General features: G+C 40.3%; 1 pseudogene across 1 annotated transcript; it reads left to right on the top strand.

Annotated features, from left to right (window-relative positions):
* The first annotated feature begins 13426 nt into the window (after window positions 1-13426).
* On the top strand, window positions 13427-15164 carry LOC149844671 (malvidin galactosylase UGT88C3 pseudogene; annotated as a pseudogene). Its single transcript, XR_016429973.1, has one exon. The product of XR_016429973.1 is annotated as a malvidin galactosylase UGT88C3 pseudogene (transcript).
* Window positions 15165-16136: the final 972 nt, after the last annotated feature.

Below are 16136 nucleotides of genomic sequence, written 5' to 3'. Positions count from 1 at the left end.
GAGAATAACTAGCTAGCAAATGGATATGCTGCCCAACAGAGTCGAAAGAATGAGAACATTTTTTATTGCATGGTTACTTTAAGGACTTCTAAATACAATGACCCAATCTACAACATCATACGTTAACATCTCTATCGACATTAGAAGCACTAAAAACTAGGATCTTCTTTGATGCACCATCTACCACAGAGTTATCCATGTTGTGATCCTTCAATGTGGTCTTTTTTGATGGATACATTATGAAAACATATTTGAGAATGAGAATAAATGAGTGAGGAGAACTAAAATGAGATTTTCTTTTTTTTCAAAAGTTCCAAAGAAGAAATGAGAATCTTAATAGCAATGGCATTTTCAAGAAATTAAAAACTCAAACATGAAAAATGGGAAGAATAGTATCATCTCCTATGAGACAATCTATCTCACATGGGTGCGGGTGCGGGGGTGCGGCAAAAAAAATAAATAAAATATATATATATATATATATATATATATATATACATAAAGAGTCCAAAAGTCGGACATAAGCGAGTCCCTGTGACATAGGAGACAATACTCCTATCAAATCACATGCAATGTCAAAGAAAGGTGAAGGCATGAAAGAAAGAGCAGCAAGTAGCTGTTTATATCAATCTTGTAACTTGTAAGAACTGTGGTGAATTGTCCAACTCGCATCAAATCGGCCCAAATCGATTCTATAGATTCAGCCCTCTTACAGCATTGGCCAATTCGATCCCGATTCACCTTGAACAGGACAGAATCCGCTTGCTTCGGGCTGAATCGGGTTGAATCGACCCTTATTTTAATATTTTAACTTTTTGTATTTTTAATGGTTTCAGCCCTTATTTTAATATTTTAACATTTTAACATTTTGTACTTTTAATGGTTTCTTTAAATTAAAAAAGTAAAAGTGACTGATTCAGCTCAATTTGGTCTGAGTTTGAATCGGCTGATACTCTGAATTGATTCAAAATTCGATTCAGGTCTGAAACTGATATTGACAACATTGGTGTATATGGTTTAGGTTCTGCAAAAGGCTTGCCATTTGAAAGACACATCCTCAATTCAACTACTAGAGAGCATCAACTGTCTTATCACCTGAAATGCATGACAGTGCAATAAGATTATAGACTAACTTCATCTGGTCAATAAATAGCGATGAGAAGATTCAGCAACTGTAATTCTCAAAAAATATTGAAGAAACCCAAGTTCTTCTCAAATTGATCTTGCAGTTCGATTTTTACAGAACAGATACCCTTATTAACACTGCAACGATAATAATGTCATCAGCATATAAGGGAAGTACAACTAGACCTATAAAGGATGATCCGACAAACATAATGGTATCTGCGTATCAACAAGAGAAGCCTGCCAATGTCATATTCAAATTAAACCTTTCAAACCAAGATCTAGGTGCTTATTTGGGTCCATGTAATGTGTTGCTTAGTCTAAGAACTAGGTTTGCAATTACTAAATGCCCAAGGGGAAGACCCATATTTTACATTTCATCTTATGGGTCTTCATTCAAACAGTCATTCTTCACAACCATGTACCAAAGAGGTCATTCTCAACAGAAGCAACATAAATCAAGGTATGAGAGCAACAGAAGCAAATCTCCAATCATAATCAACAGCATAATTTTGTATTTTTCTTCAGTCACTAGCCTAACCTTATACCGCTATAAAGAACCATTAGGATAAGCTTCCGCATTATGTACCTCATCTGCAAACCACAAATTTCTTTCCAACTAGAAGAATCACAGGATTGCGATGCAAAAGACTCTCTAAAGTTAAAACAACACAGCAGCCATTGCCTCTCGCCATTCTATTTTCCTAAAGATTGCTAATGACATTGAGACTCAAACAAGCTATTAAAGGATCCAAAATGGCTCATATCAAACAAATCAAATGGGAGGAACAGAAGATAGTGGATGTACGCGCCTGGGTCGAAGGAGAAGATGAATCAGCAGATGACAGATGTTTCCATGATTCACTGTGGAGCAAAAACGACCAAAAATTAAGGAAGTGATCTTTAAATTACCATTTTGCACTGCCTGTCCAAGAAGATTATAAATGCAGGCAGAAGCTAAGCTTCGGCGATGGCAGGTTTATCGAAATCGACGAGCAGGTAATGATTTCAGCATTCAACCGACAATCGATGAAGTAAATATCTTGGGAAAAAGAAAAGAAAGCTGAATACATAAGCATTTGACCATGTTTGTTCCTTTGGTTGGAGTCATGTTACTAGGCGAATGCAAATAAAATCCGACTCCTACCCATGAAATCCCTCGAAATGATTGGCAATCGTGAGAAACCATGTTCCTTTTAAAAGGGCAGAATCAAAGTATGGCGTCGAAGAAGTGAGTGTAACTGTTGAGTTCTATGGTGGTGAAATTTGACCCATTTTTCAAATCAGAATCATGTTCTAGGCCCCTGCTGTTGCTGGGGAATGACGATTTTAAACTTGGAGAGGTCGTAACAACCAAATGGTACACACACACACACAGAGAGAGAGAGAGAGAGAGAGAGAGACCTTGGACGTAGAAGCAATCCATGTCGACATGGGCGATGACGCGGACGTCCTGGTGAGGTTCGGGCCGAGCAACCGCCATTCTCTCTCTCTCTCTCCAAAACCCTCCCTTCCCACCTGCCTCCCCGGGGTGTCAACGTGGGGTTTGGTTCGGACCCAGGTAGAACTAGACTTGGACCCGATATTCGAGTATGGTATCGGGTCTGAACCCAAGTCTAATCGAGTCTAGTATAAGAAAAATCATATCCGGATCCGACAAGAACTGCATGAACCAGACCCGGTAAAACCATAATCTTTTATCATTTTTACATTGAAAAAATGTGGGTCTTAATCGGAGCTCGGTCAGGTTCGAGTCTGGTATAAAATTTCACAAACTATACCTAGGTCTAGGGGTGTCAACATTTACCCGGACCGGACCTGAACCAAACACTATAGGGTCTGGGTATTGTGATAAATAAGAAGACCCGATTAAGACTTGGCTCGGCTCTGGACTCAAAAATCTGATTAATACATGGACCTGAGTATAGTTTGTGAATTTTTATACCAGACTCAGACCCGACTAGAGTATCAATTAAGACTCACAAATTTTCAATGTAAAAATGATAAAAAAATATGGTTTTTATCAGGTTTGGTTCATGTAGTTCTTATCGGGTCTGGGTATGTTTTCTCTTATAGTAAACCTGATTAAATTATACCATACCCTAAAATTTGGTTTAAGTTTGGTTCTACCCGAGTCCGAATCAAAACCTACCCGTTGACACCCCAACCTGGGTCCATGTATTAATCAGACCTTTATGTCCATACCTGAATCTTAATTGAGTCTTTTTATATATCACCATACCCAGACTCTATAGGGTTTGGTTCAGGTCGAATCTAATTAAACCCGACCCATTGACACCCCTACTCCCTAGTGTCCACAACTCCACTTAGGGATGGCAGTGGACCCGGGTAAAACAGGGCCCCACCCCGCCTAACCCCCCGTTTGGACTGGAGATGGAGGACATGAAACATGAATGAAGGTGAGGATGAAGATTAAAATAAAAACCCCCTGCAGGATGAAGATGATGATGGACTTACTCTTTCTCCTGCCCCATTCCCAATCTCTCTTAGCAAAAATAACTAAAATACATTTAGGGATAGCAGTGGACCGGTGAGAAATGAGACCCCACCCCGCTTCGCTCCGTTTGGACCGAGGATGGAAGACATGAAACGAGGATAGAGTTTAAAATCAAAACCCATGTGAGAATGAAAGCCGAGATGAAGGGCAGAATTTTGAGACGGAGCAAGGGTGGAGACCTTGTCCCCCGCCTTCGAACCCGTCCATTGCCATCCCTAGCCCCACCCTTTCCCTAGTCGGTGGTGTATGAAAAAGAATTGTGTCACAGTGATACGCCTGCTAGAGGGCATGTCAATATTGAAACGAGTAGGACACGGTGTGTCAAGATAGGCACGTATGGACATTGTTTTAATGTTTCTAATATTACCTTAATACTTTGTAATAATATTTGAATTAAAATACAATTTTATAAATAGAAAAATATTTTTAATGGTTAAAAATATTAAAATATCTGTCATTGTATCTTATTTTCCAAAAAAAAAAAAAATTGAACTCACGTGTCTAGCTATTTCTGTATCTTTGTGTCATAAGAAATGGACCATCGTTGATATTCAATGGGTCGGATTTGTGGACCTGAACGTACTTGGGGGGGCACCCTACTCTAATTGGGGCCAGTGTCACACATCCAGTTTTCGGGAAAATCTCATGATATGTTCAAAATTATGTTTTAAAAAAAAAAACATGAAAAAATGCCTGCATATATAAAAGTACAAAAATATATGAGAGATTATATGAAAGTGTAAATAAAAATAAAAAATACCATAGAAGCTGTTATCATCTCAATAATGTCATGATGAAAACATGTTATTTTAAAAACAAGTGAAATTTCGACAATATTGCATATATGTGACTCTAGGGCTGGCTGTAATTAGGACTGCACTACAAGCTAAGCTAGCTCGGGTTCGGCTCTAGTGCTAAAAAAAAAACGAGCCGAGCTTGAACATACAATCCAGCTCAAATAAGCTCAATAAGCCAGATTAAGTTGGGCTCACATAATTTAATAAAGATATTAGATTTCATATACAACATTTTATGAAGGAGTCGCCCAGCTTTGGCTGAGAAAGGGCTTCTCTCTTGCCCTCGTTAACATAAGGGGTTGATGCTCATGAGAATGGAACCTTGACTACTCTACTCATCTAGTGTCCAAGACCCCCTCCATTGAGCCAAACCTCTTGAGGCGCAAGTAGTATTGGTTGAATAACACCATTCTTTAATTGATCATAAAGGCTTTTTACACGGTGTTCAGCTCAAACCGAGATGAGTTTTGCTCAAGCTTGACTCAAGCCAACCACAAACAAGGGTTGTTCAAAGCTCAGAGCTTGAATAGCCAGCTTTTCTTAATGAGCTGTGCCCAGCAAGTCCAAGCTTGGCTCGAACCCGACTCATGTGCAGCCCTAACCTTAAATGTAAATGGGTGGGATCTAACTCTAGGCTCATTACATGTGGGCTTAGCTTGACTTCACTTAAAGTTGGGAGGTGATCTGAATTAACTTTCAATCTGATTTGCCCATGACTACACTTAATTATTTGGTGGGAGTGACCTTGTGAAAAAAATGTTACTACAGCCATCCGGGAGGAAACTTAGAGCACATCACATGCGGCTTCCGAGTACGAAGATCGGTTGCCTAGCTCTGCCCCCTTCCAAATCATTGAACACTAGTGATTGCTTCCCACGGCTTCTAGGGGGGCCCTTCTACTTACAAGCCCTAGCTGTGGCAAACCTGACACGACCCGCCAACCCGCCTCTTAGTCGGGTTCGGGTTTGGCTTAAACTAACCCGTTTAATAAACGGGTTGACCCACCTAACCCGTTTATTAAACGGGTTGGGTTCGTGTTAGGGGTATGCCAACCTGCCAACCCAGCTGACCCGTTTAATAAATGAGTTAGGCGGGTGGGTCAACCCGTTTACCCGAATCCGCCCCACCAACCCGTTTACCCGACCCTGACCCGCCTGCCAACCCGACCCGCCAACCCGTTTACCCGACCCAACCCGTTTATTAAACAGGTTGGCGGGTCGTGTCGGGTTACCCGTTTAATAAACGGGTCAGGTTCGTGTTTGCCACAACCGACCCATTTATTAAACAGGTTGGGTTTGGGTTGAGGTATGCTGACCCGCCAACCTATCAACCCGACCCGATTGCCAACCCTAGCTGCCCCATCTTCTACCTGATGACCCAAATGCTATTTATCTAGTCCATCCAAGGGTGGTACCATACAGGGTCTTCGGTGGATGCCTTAGAATAAGGAGGTGCCTCTGGCATTACATTACGGCAATAGGTTTTTCCAAAAAAACTTTTAGGTGTAGACAACGGTGCGGGCAGCCTCCCGAAACAGTTAATTTTTTTTTTTTTAAAGCCCAGTCCTAGCCCAGCCCTGATTCCATATGAAATAGATTTTTATCCATTTTTTAGCCCAGCCCTGACTGCAGCAAATAGTTTGATTTGTCCATATGAAATAGATTTTTATTAATAATTGTAGCCATTTTTTATTTTATCTCAAAAAAAAAATTTGGGGGCGCTGCCCCCGAACCCCCCACTATCACACAATTTTTTTCTACACCCCTGTTTGCCCCCCCCTCGCATGAATCCTAGCTACGCCACTGGGTGCGGGGACACCCTGTCCGTCTGCACGAGTACGTGCCTGGAAGGTCAAAGCTGGGTGTACTGTCCAGCAGGTAGGGAGACCCCTAAGAGTTTGGCTGAGGGTGAAGCGGTACCCTTTTTAGTGAGGCCATCATTCGACTGCTGTGGCTCCACAAAATGGAGTCATGTTATCAGCCCGAGGAGCCAAGCTATGAGACATGAGATTATTTGATTCTGTTGAGCTTGAGGTCAACATTTTTCAGAGGATGGATCAGGTGCAATCACACTGCACATTTTCATATGCGGTTGCAGCTACCATATGCTATTGGCCCCCACGGCTCATAGGCTGTATTTGAAAGAAGGCAGCGGCACATAAAAAATATGTGCAACGTGATTGCACCCGAACCAGCCTCCATTTTTCATTGGGTGGATACTACCATACAATATTGTATGTTTTTCGGTCTCCCTTCTTGGGTTTGGATCACCAATCATCAACTGTTTTATATCATATTCTAACTTATGGTAATGAGAATCATGTATGAAGTCTGAACCAGTCGAAGAGAGACCCAAGCAAATCGAGATTCATCCTAGATCGATCGTTTATTTTTTTGGCTAGGCCAAAGAAAAATCGACAGCAGATCAGCAAATCACTTTTAGGGATCTTCACCGTCTCCAATATGCACAAAGACCAAGAGGTTCTTGTGAGAGGAATCAATGGACTGGACGGTGTAAACACAACATTCGATAGTACGGTTCAAACAAACATTGAACTTGGTACAACGAAACAAAAAGAATTAGTGTACCAGTTTGTTTCGTTCAACCGACAATAAAATACTTCTTTCATTTTTTTTTTCTTCATGTTAAAAAAATACCAGTTAAGGGACAATTTTTTTTTTTTTTTTGCAAAATTTGAAAAACAAACCTTAGAATTTCCAGATATAAGCTTTTGTGTTTCTGAAAACTGCCAAAGAAAGGCCCACCTTTTGTGTTTTTGATTGGATTCTAAGAGGTCTCGATGTGACCGAGAGGCCTTGGTCTCAGAGGAGGATGCGTTTGGAGAGCTCGATCATGGAGACGAGGTGGCAGATTCCAGAGCATGGTGGGTTTCATGGTGGCCGTTCTTAATTATATTTTTCTTTTGCTTCTTTGATGACCTCTATCTTCCTTCGACCGGGCTTATATATAATAAGAACCACACTGACATGATAATGTGAATTACACTCACATGATAAACCAAATAAACTCACACATGCAAAGATAATTTTTAAGGTGCTACATCCACGATGGTTCTTCAATTCAAAACGTTGAAGAGAGACTTTCCTCTTATTGCCTTTTTATAGATTACAATGAGAGCTCAATGCATTTGAAAGATCTAGGTTATCCATGGGATTAGGAGCACGCATCTTAGTTGGAGACCTTCCCTATCTATCACAATATTCTAAATTAGGCTGGACTCTAGCATATGTTGGTTTGAGGACTTCTCATAACTGGTTTTTCCTTTCTATCTTGATCCTCATTGGATTCTTTTGAAGTCTTTTCTTTCAATTGGACATTAACAAGAGAGTTCATTTGGGAAAGAGGTGAGGTGCCCGATCATTCCAGAATCGTATCTCTCTAACAGCCTCCCACAAACACAATGAGTCTGAGCACATATTGACTTTGAACCTCAACAAACAAAATGTTGGAAGGATAAGGGTTTGTTGAACAACTCAACAAGTTGATCATGAGTATGCAAATACCGAACTTGTAACTCTTTCTTGGCCACTTTGTCACGACAAAATGAATATTGATTTCAATATGTTTGGAGTGAGAGTGAAAAACCGGGTGCGAAGCAAGATACGTGGCACCAATATTGTCACACCAGATGATCAAGGGAGGACCTGAAAGACCCAGTTCATAAAGTAGATAACCAACCCAAGTAACTTCGGATGCAAAGTTGGAGATAACATGATATTTAGCTCCAGTGCTCGATCGAGAGATGTTAGTTTGTTTCTTAGAGCTTCAGGATACCAAATTATGACTAATTAATGGACAATGCATAACCACTTATAGATTTCAAATCATCTAGGTACCTGACCCAGTCTGCATCAGTGTACACTGTCAGGTCAAAATTAGTGGAACGAGTCATATTTAAACCATAAGAAATCATGAACTTGAGATAGCGTAGAATACGCTTTACTGCCTGTCAATGATCAATAGTGGGTCCATGCATGAACTGAAACACTTTATTCACTGCAAAGGAGACATCGGGCTGAGTCAAAGTAATATATTACAAAACACCCACAATGTTGCGATATAATGTGAGGTCTTTAAAAGCAGTACCACTGAAAGCTAAGAAGGAAATATTAGTAACCATAGGAGAATTGACGGGTTTGTCTCCAAGCATGTTAATCTGATTGAGAAGGTCCAATATATATTTGCATTGACAGAGAAGCAACCTGGTGGGAAGGGAGATAACTTAAACCCTAAAAAAGAAATGAAGATGTCCCAAATCCTTGAGTGCAAATTTATGACCCATATCAGAAATAAGAGAGCGAATTTGAGAAGAATAATTTTCAGTTACGATGATATCATCCACATAAATCAACACAAAGATAAGAATAGAAAAGCTCTGAAGAATAAAGAGAGAGATATCCATCTAAGAACCAACAAAACTAATGCCTAAGAGAAAAGTGCTAAGCCAATGAAACCATGCGCGAGGAGCTTGTTTAAAGGCATATAAAACACGTTGAAGCTTGCACACATAATGAGGAAATCAAGGATCTTAAAAGTCAAGAGCTTGGCCATATATACTTCTTCATTGTGAACACTATAGAGAAACACGTTTTGGACATCTAGTTGCAAGATCGACCAATTGTGTCTAATTGAAATAGCAAGGATGATGCGAATAGTAGTGGGTTTAACAACCGGACTGAAAGTTTCAAAATAATCCACACCTTCTTATTGACTGAATCTCTTGGTGACAGTATGAGCTTTATAGCGTTCGAGACAACTGTCAGACTATCTTTTAACTTTGTAAATTCGTCTGCATCCAATAACATGATGATGAACAGGAGGAACAAGAACCCAAGTGTCATTATGGATCAGGGCATTAAATTATGAGTACATGGCTTGCCTCCACCAGAGATCTTGATTGGCTATGATAAAGGGAGTAGGTTCCATATCCTGGGTGAGTTCAGAGATAAGGGTGATGGAAAGAGAATGTTTAGTGGAGAGGTAAAGTTTGGGTTTGTAGGTGCTATCCATGGTTCGAGTTACCATAGGATGAGTGTAAACTGATGCTGAAAAAGGAGAAGAAATCAGTGTAGAAGGGACAACTGACAAGACAGGATCATGAGAATGAGAGGAGAATAGAGGTGGAGGTGGGTCTACGAGAACCAATAGAGGAAGAGAGGGTGAGGGGGAAGAGGTAGAAAGGGAAGGTGGAGGTATAGGGGCATCTGAATACATGTTAGAAAGATGGGGTATGACAATGAGAACAAGAGAAGATGATTGAGAGACCGAGGACGGAAAGGGAGGGGGACAACCAGCTTAGGAGAAAGGAAAGTGGGTTTCATCAAAGATAACATGCTGAGAAATAATAATTTTAAAAATGATCATGTTAAGACACACATAGCCTTTGTGTTGGGTATTATATCCCCAAAATGTGCATAGGGTGGATCAAGTTTTGAGCTTATGACATCGATAGGGTCGGAGGCAAGGAAAACAAGCACAATCGAAAACTCTTAAAAATTTATAATCAGGAGGTAATTTGAAAAGGAGTTCTAAAAGAGTTTTACGAGCAATGATGGTCGAAGGGAGTCAATTGATGAGGTATACTGCAGTTTGAAAAGCATAAGGCCAAAATTTTGAAGGAATGCCAGCATGGGCCATAATGGTGAGACCAACATCGATGATGTCTCAGTGTTTGTATTCGGTGTTGCCATTTTGTTCATGTGTGTGAGCGCAAGAAACCTGATGGCCAATCCTGCAAGTTTAGAGACAGGTAGACACATTACGATACTCACCGCTCCAGTTAGTATGAAAAAATTTCATCTTGCCATTACAAATATTCTCAACATGCACCTTAAACTGCTTAAAAACATCAAAAACTTATGATTTTTGATGTAACATATAGATCCAACAATATCTAGAATATGCATAAATGGAACTAACATGATAGTATTCATTATTAACTGAAGAAATATAGGCTGATCTCCACACATCAAAAAAATTTAAATCCAAAGGCTTAGATACTTGATGAGAGGAAGAAACAAAAGGCAAGTTACGACTCTAGCCGATTTGACATCCCTCACAAACTTTATTTTCAAACTGTTTTTGAAAAGGTAAATAAAAATGATAAAGCACATGTTGAATGATTTTAGATGAAGGATGACTAAGGCATTGATGCCATTGGTCAAACATAGTGCGTTCACCCACCATTGCTTCTTTATTCCATCATGCTTAGAGAAAAATACAATAAAGGTCTCTATCACTCTTTCTGCTAGCTAAAAGTCTCCCAGAAGGCTTATCTTTGATATAACAACAATCAGAATGAAACTCAACAAATAAGTTATTATCTCTAGTCAATTTATTGATCGACATTAAGTTCTTTGTGATATAAGAAACATGTAGCATATCTTTGAAAAGAAAGTGAGCTTTAGGAAAATGAATCATACCAACATTATGTTTTTGTAAACCTGAGTCATTGCTGACTTTTAGAGTGTCGTTGCCCTGATATTTAGAATGTAGAGATATGTTGCTAAGATCATTAGTAACGTGGTGAGTCATGCCAGAGTCAGGATACCAAGAATTATCATTGTACATCATAGGAGCAACATGATAAGCTTGTAAAGAGCTTGCTTGATAGAGTAAGACATATTGAAAATACTTGCTTGCCTGTGACCTGGTTTGTCACACGTTTGACAAACAACTTTGTTTGATTGATTCTCATTACCTCCATAATTTTGTTCACTTTGAGTTTGATTATAGTTTGGAGAATATCCTCTATTTCATCCTCTATAATCGCCATGATTTTCATTATTATTCTTGCCTCTATAGCCACCATGCCAATTTAAGTTCGGATTTTGATGGATAATAAGGTTAGCCATGGGCATGATCACATCAGGAACCAACTCATTTTTACTTAGTTGTGCTTCATGGATCAACAAAAGTCCATAAAGTTCATTAAGTGTGATATGTTGGATACGAGTAATAATAGTCATACAGAACAAATTGAATTCAGAAGGCAGACCATGAAGAATATGTGCCATCAAGTCATCTTCAGAGACTAGCATGGCTGTAACAGCCAGTTGATGCAATTTTTTTTGCATCCTGTATATATTTCGCAATACTTTAAGAACCTTTCTTTAATTCAAATAGATGATTTTTCAATTGCATAATTCAGGCTCAGGACTGAACAACATAAACAAGTTTTAATGAAGTCCACACCTCATAGGACGTTGAGAGTCCCACAACTGAGTATAGACCGATTCTGATAACGATAAGAGAATACAACTAAGTAAAAGTTGGTCTTGTCGATGCCATAATATGAATTCTGGATTGATTTCATTTGAATTCGTTTTAAACTTCAATGGACATGGTTTAGTTTCATCAACGATACGAACAAGGTCATATAATTTCAAGATGAGAATAAATTGAGATTCCCATAACGAAAAATTTTCGGTCGTTAATTTGGTAATAAAAAAATGATAAAGCTTGGATTAAAAATTTGGTTGAAGTAAAACCATATTGAGATTACCTGAGGCTTCAGACTGGCTTTCGAGTTGTCGAGTATTGTTGGTGGATGATGGTGAGCTTATCATTGATGATGAAATCGTTATGTCTCTGATACCATAATAAGAACCACACTCACACGATAAACCAAATAAACTCATACATGCAAAGACAATTTTTAACGTGGTTCGGTAAACACCAACATTCATGATGGTCCCCTTATTTAAAACATTGAATAGAGACTTTCCTCTTATTGCCTTTATATAGCATATAATGAGAGTCCAACACATTTGGAAGATCTGGGTTATCCTTGGGATTAGGAACACTTAGTTGGAGACCTTCTTCTCATAACGGATTTCTCCTTTCTATCTTGAACCTTATTGAATTCTTTTAAAGTCTTTTCTTTCAACTAGACATTAACAAGAGAGTCCAATTGGGAAGGAGGTGAGGTGCCCGATTCTTTCATAATCGTATCTGTAAGAATATCTTTGTAGCAGGGCCTCTGGTACTGGTAGTTGGACTTTTTTTTTCTTTTCTGGAATCCAGATGTCGTGAACTCCTAATTACTTGTTTTTAAGGGCAATTGTATTTACTAATACATGTATAAATGTCTAGTTTAGACTCGAATTATAAGGGTCATCATTGACAAATTTCATTTATTTCAGTTTTATCAATTTAGATAAAGTTTTTGTTCATTTTTTAAAAGTACAATAAAGAGATTTTCTTTACACCCATCTTAGAGTCGATTGGTTCAATTCAATCTGTTTTTCTTAATCATTTTAAACCGATCCAACGGTTGAATCCATTTTAATAACATTGGTGGAGCAACTGATTCAGATGGAATTGGCCATTTTAACGCAAGGAAGCATTCGACCAATGAAAAAAGATTGGTCAACATCATCCAAACAGACACGGATCTTGCCGTGAGACGTACAACATGCAAGCTCCACCATGAGTTCGCCACCCTGTCTAGGTAGAACAGGGAGTGATTTTATTACATCGTGCAAGTGGGACGTGGTACAAGAAGGGTATGAATGGACGGCCCAACTACCACGTTCCACTTGCACCTTATCTAAAAGTCTGTTCACACTAAGCAAAACCTATACATCACATCTATAATCATAGATGCCAAAAAAAATATCAAAACTGTAATTTTTTAATGGACTTAACATGATAGAACTAGTATATATATATATATAAAGAGAGAGGGATTGAGAGTATATAGGTCGATGATGTGTTTTTTGTCCATCGTGTCTACCCAACTTTGGAAAGATTGTTTCTATTTCTTCTAAAATCTAACAATAGTAGAAATCAACTTTTGGATGATCCGATGGCAAGTCCATGGTTTTTTATAAGATTATAAAAATCAATAGTTTATAATTTAAAAAAAATCAATACTTAAAAATTCATTTTTTTTTCTCAAAATACATGATCCATTTTTTAGTAAATCTAAAAAACGACATGAAAACCCCTATCAAAGTTCGGTAAACACGCACTAGGTAAAAAAAGTCAGGCACCAACTTTTTGGTATATATATAGAAATAGGAAGAGAGGGAGAGAGAGAGAAGTGTGACGCAAAGCAGCAAGCTTGGTCGAACCAGAAAAAAGTCACCACCGAAGAGAAAAGATAACAAAGGGCAGCATGAAGCCCACCGTGGTCATCTTCCCTATCCCCGCACCCGGCCACCTCACCTCCATGATCGAGCTCTCCAAACGCATCCTCCTCCTAAACAAAGCCCTCTCAGTCACAGTCCTCTTGATGCGTCACCCCTTCGATCCCACCGCGGAATCCTCACACATGGTGGCGGCAGCCGCCTCCGGCCTCGACATCACCATCACCCACCTCCCTCACGTCGAAGCCCCCACCCTCCAAGAAGCCCGAGTAGAGACCCTCATCTCGGTGTACGTAGAGAGTCACAAGCCCTTCATCTCCGACCATCTCCGGTCCCTCTGCAACTCCACCAGCGTCCCCGCCTTCATCACCGATCTCTTCTGCACGGCCATGATCGACGTCGCGGCCGAGTTCGGCGTCCCGGCGTACGTCTTCTTTGCGTCGGGGGCCGCCTTCTTGTCGCTCATGCTCCACCTCCCCGCCCTCGACGCCGCGATCCATTCGGAATTCAGGGAATCCGATCACGACATCGAGATTCCAGGCATGTCTCCCCTTCCCCCTCTCGACGTGCCCGCGCCCATGGTGGATAGGAAGGACGACGCCTACAAGTGGTTCCTCTACCACTCACGAAGGCTACGGGAGCTAAAAGCTGTTTTGGTGAATACTTTTGACGACTTGGAGCCGGGACTCATTCAGGCCATGCCGCAACTGCTAGGCGGCGAGGGCTCCAAACCTGCTATCCTTCCCGTAGGACCATTGTTAGCCGTCTGCAACAAGGGCTCAGAACATGAGTGCATTAAGTGGCTGGATAATCAACCCGATGCCTCTGTTGTTTTCTTGTGCTTCGGTAGCATGGGTGCATTCACAGACGAGCAGGTCCGCGAAATGGCTCGCGGGCTCGAGCTTAGTGGACAGAGGCTCTTGTGGTCGGTGCGGTCTGCACCTAGGCCGGGAGACGAGCTTCACGGGCCTAAGGATGCGAAGTTAGAGGAGATTTTGCCTGATGGTTTTCTAGAGCGGACTCGAGAGCGCGGTTTGGTCTGGCCGACGTCGGTGCCCCAGAGGGCGATCCTCTCGCACATTGCGGTCGGTGGGTTCGTGTCGCACTGCGGGTGGAACTCCACCTTGGAGAGCGTGTGGTTCGGGGTGCCGCTGATCGCTTGGCCGCTTTACGCCGAGCAGAGGATGAATGCTTTTGTGCTGGTGAATGACTTGGGGTTGAGTCTGGGATTGAAGAAGGAGAGCGACGAGGATCGGGCGCTGGTGAGAGGGGAGGAGTTGGAGAGGGCGGTGATGAGGTTGATGGAAGGTGAGGAAGGGAAGAGAGTGAGGGAGAAGATGAAGGCAATGAAGGAGTTGGGGAGGAAGGCCGTGGAGGTAGATGGGTCGTCTTATTGTAATTTGTCGATGGTTGTGGACGAGTGGGCCGGTGGTCGTTGAGGTGCCATAATCCTCATTGCGAATTTGCGGTGTGCTTTCTCTACTTTTTCCACTAGGTGACCTAATCGTTCTCTCCTCTGCAGATTGTTGGGGTTAATTTGGTTAACGCTCTTCTCTTATTATTAATTCGGTAAATGTGATTTGCTTTGGTAGTGTAATATCAAGCATTTTATGCATGCTTCATTTGCCCGGTTGTGCCCCCAGCTCTGAATATTTACTCCCCCTCTCTCTCTCTCTCTCTCTCTCTCTCTCTATATATATATATATATATATATATATATATATATATATATATATATATATAGAAAGAGAGAGAGAGAGAGAGAGAGAGAGAGAGAGAGAGAGAGAGAGAGAGAGAGAGAGAGAGAGAGATCTGGCTAGCAAGAAGTGAAAATGACTTTGAAAAAGCTACAATCCCATAAAGTTTTGGCAAGAATAAAAATGCAACTATGTTTTGGAAGATGTTAAAAACACTTAAGTTTTCCAAAATGACAAATGCACATAAGTTTTTTCTTTGTTAATGAAAAGAAATTGTTATAGTGAATTGAAGAAGGCTTTTTCTGTATAGCTGTACATTACAAGAGCATATGCAAAATTTGGAAAGGCATTGAATGAAGAACGTATCCGTTGTTTAGCTGATAGCTTGAAGCCTTGAGTACGTACTCCTAGCAACTTGTGTAACATGTTGTGAATGATAGTCAAGTGCTTCTCTTACTTTTTTTTTGCTTTCCTAAGCATCTAAAATTTTGAAATATTAATTTCTCATAGCAGAGAAGGAAGCTAGATTGAAAGAAAAGGCAATGATCAAAGAGATGGAGCAAAACAAGTGGAAAGTTCAGAAAGAACATAAACGATTGGATCAAGAACTCAAGAGGGAGCAATTGCAAAATGTAAGAATAAGCTTTTTACACTTCTACTCGAATGATGAAAAACTCGAAAAGCTTTTGGATTCATTATCTAACTCCTTCAGCTACCATCTAGAAGGTAATCTATGTGTCAGGCATTGAGTACATTTGAACATGATGTTACTAGTGGTTCTTTACAGTGTGAGGCTGAAAACTTTTTCATCCAAGGAGTCTTGCCAATTTATTTATTTTATTGGAATTTTTTAGATTCAGCCCATGTATATTTGCATCCACTTGCA

This window comes from Nuphar pumila, chromosome 2 (assembly GCF_984573655.1).
Source record: "Nuphar pumila chromosome 2, dmNupPumi1.hap1.1, whole genome shotgun sequence".
In the NCBI taxonomy this organism is placed as follows: Eukaryota; Viridiplantae; Streptophyta; class Magnoliopsida; order Nymphaeales; family Nymphaeaceae; genus Nuphar; species Nuphar pumila.
Note: the sequence above shows the minus strand (reverse complement) of the source record. Positions and strands in the feature narration are given on the sequence as shown.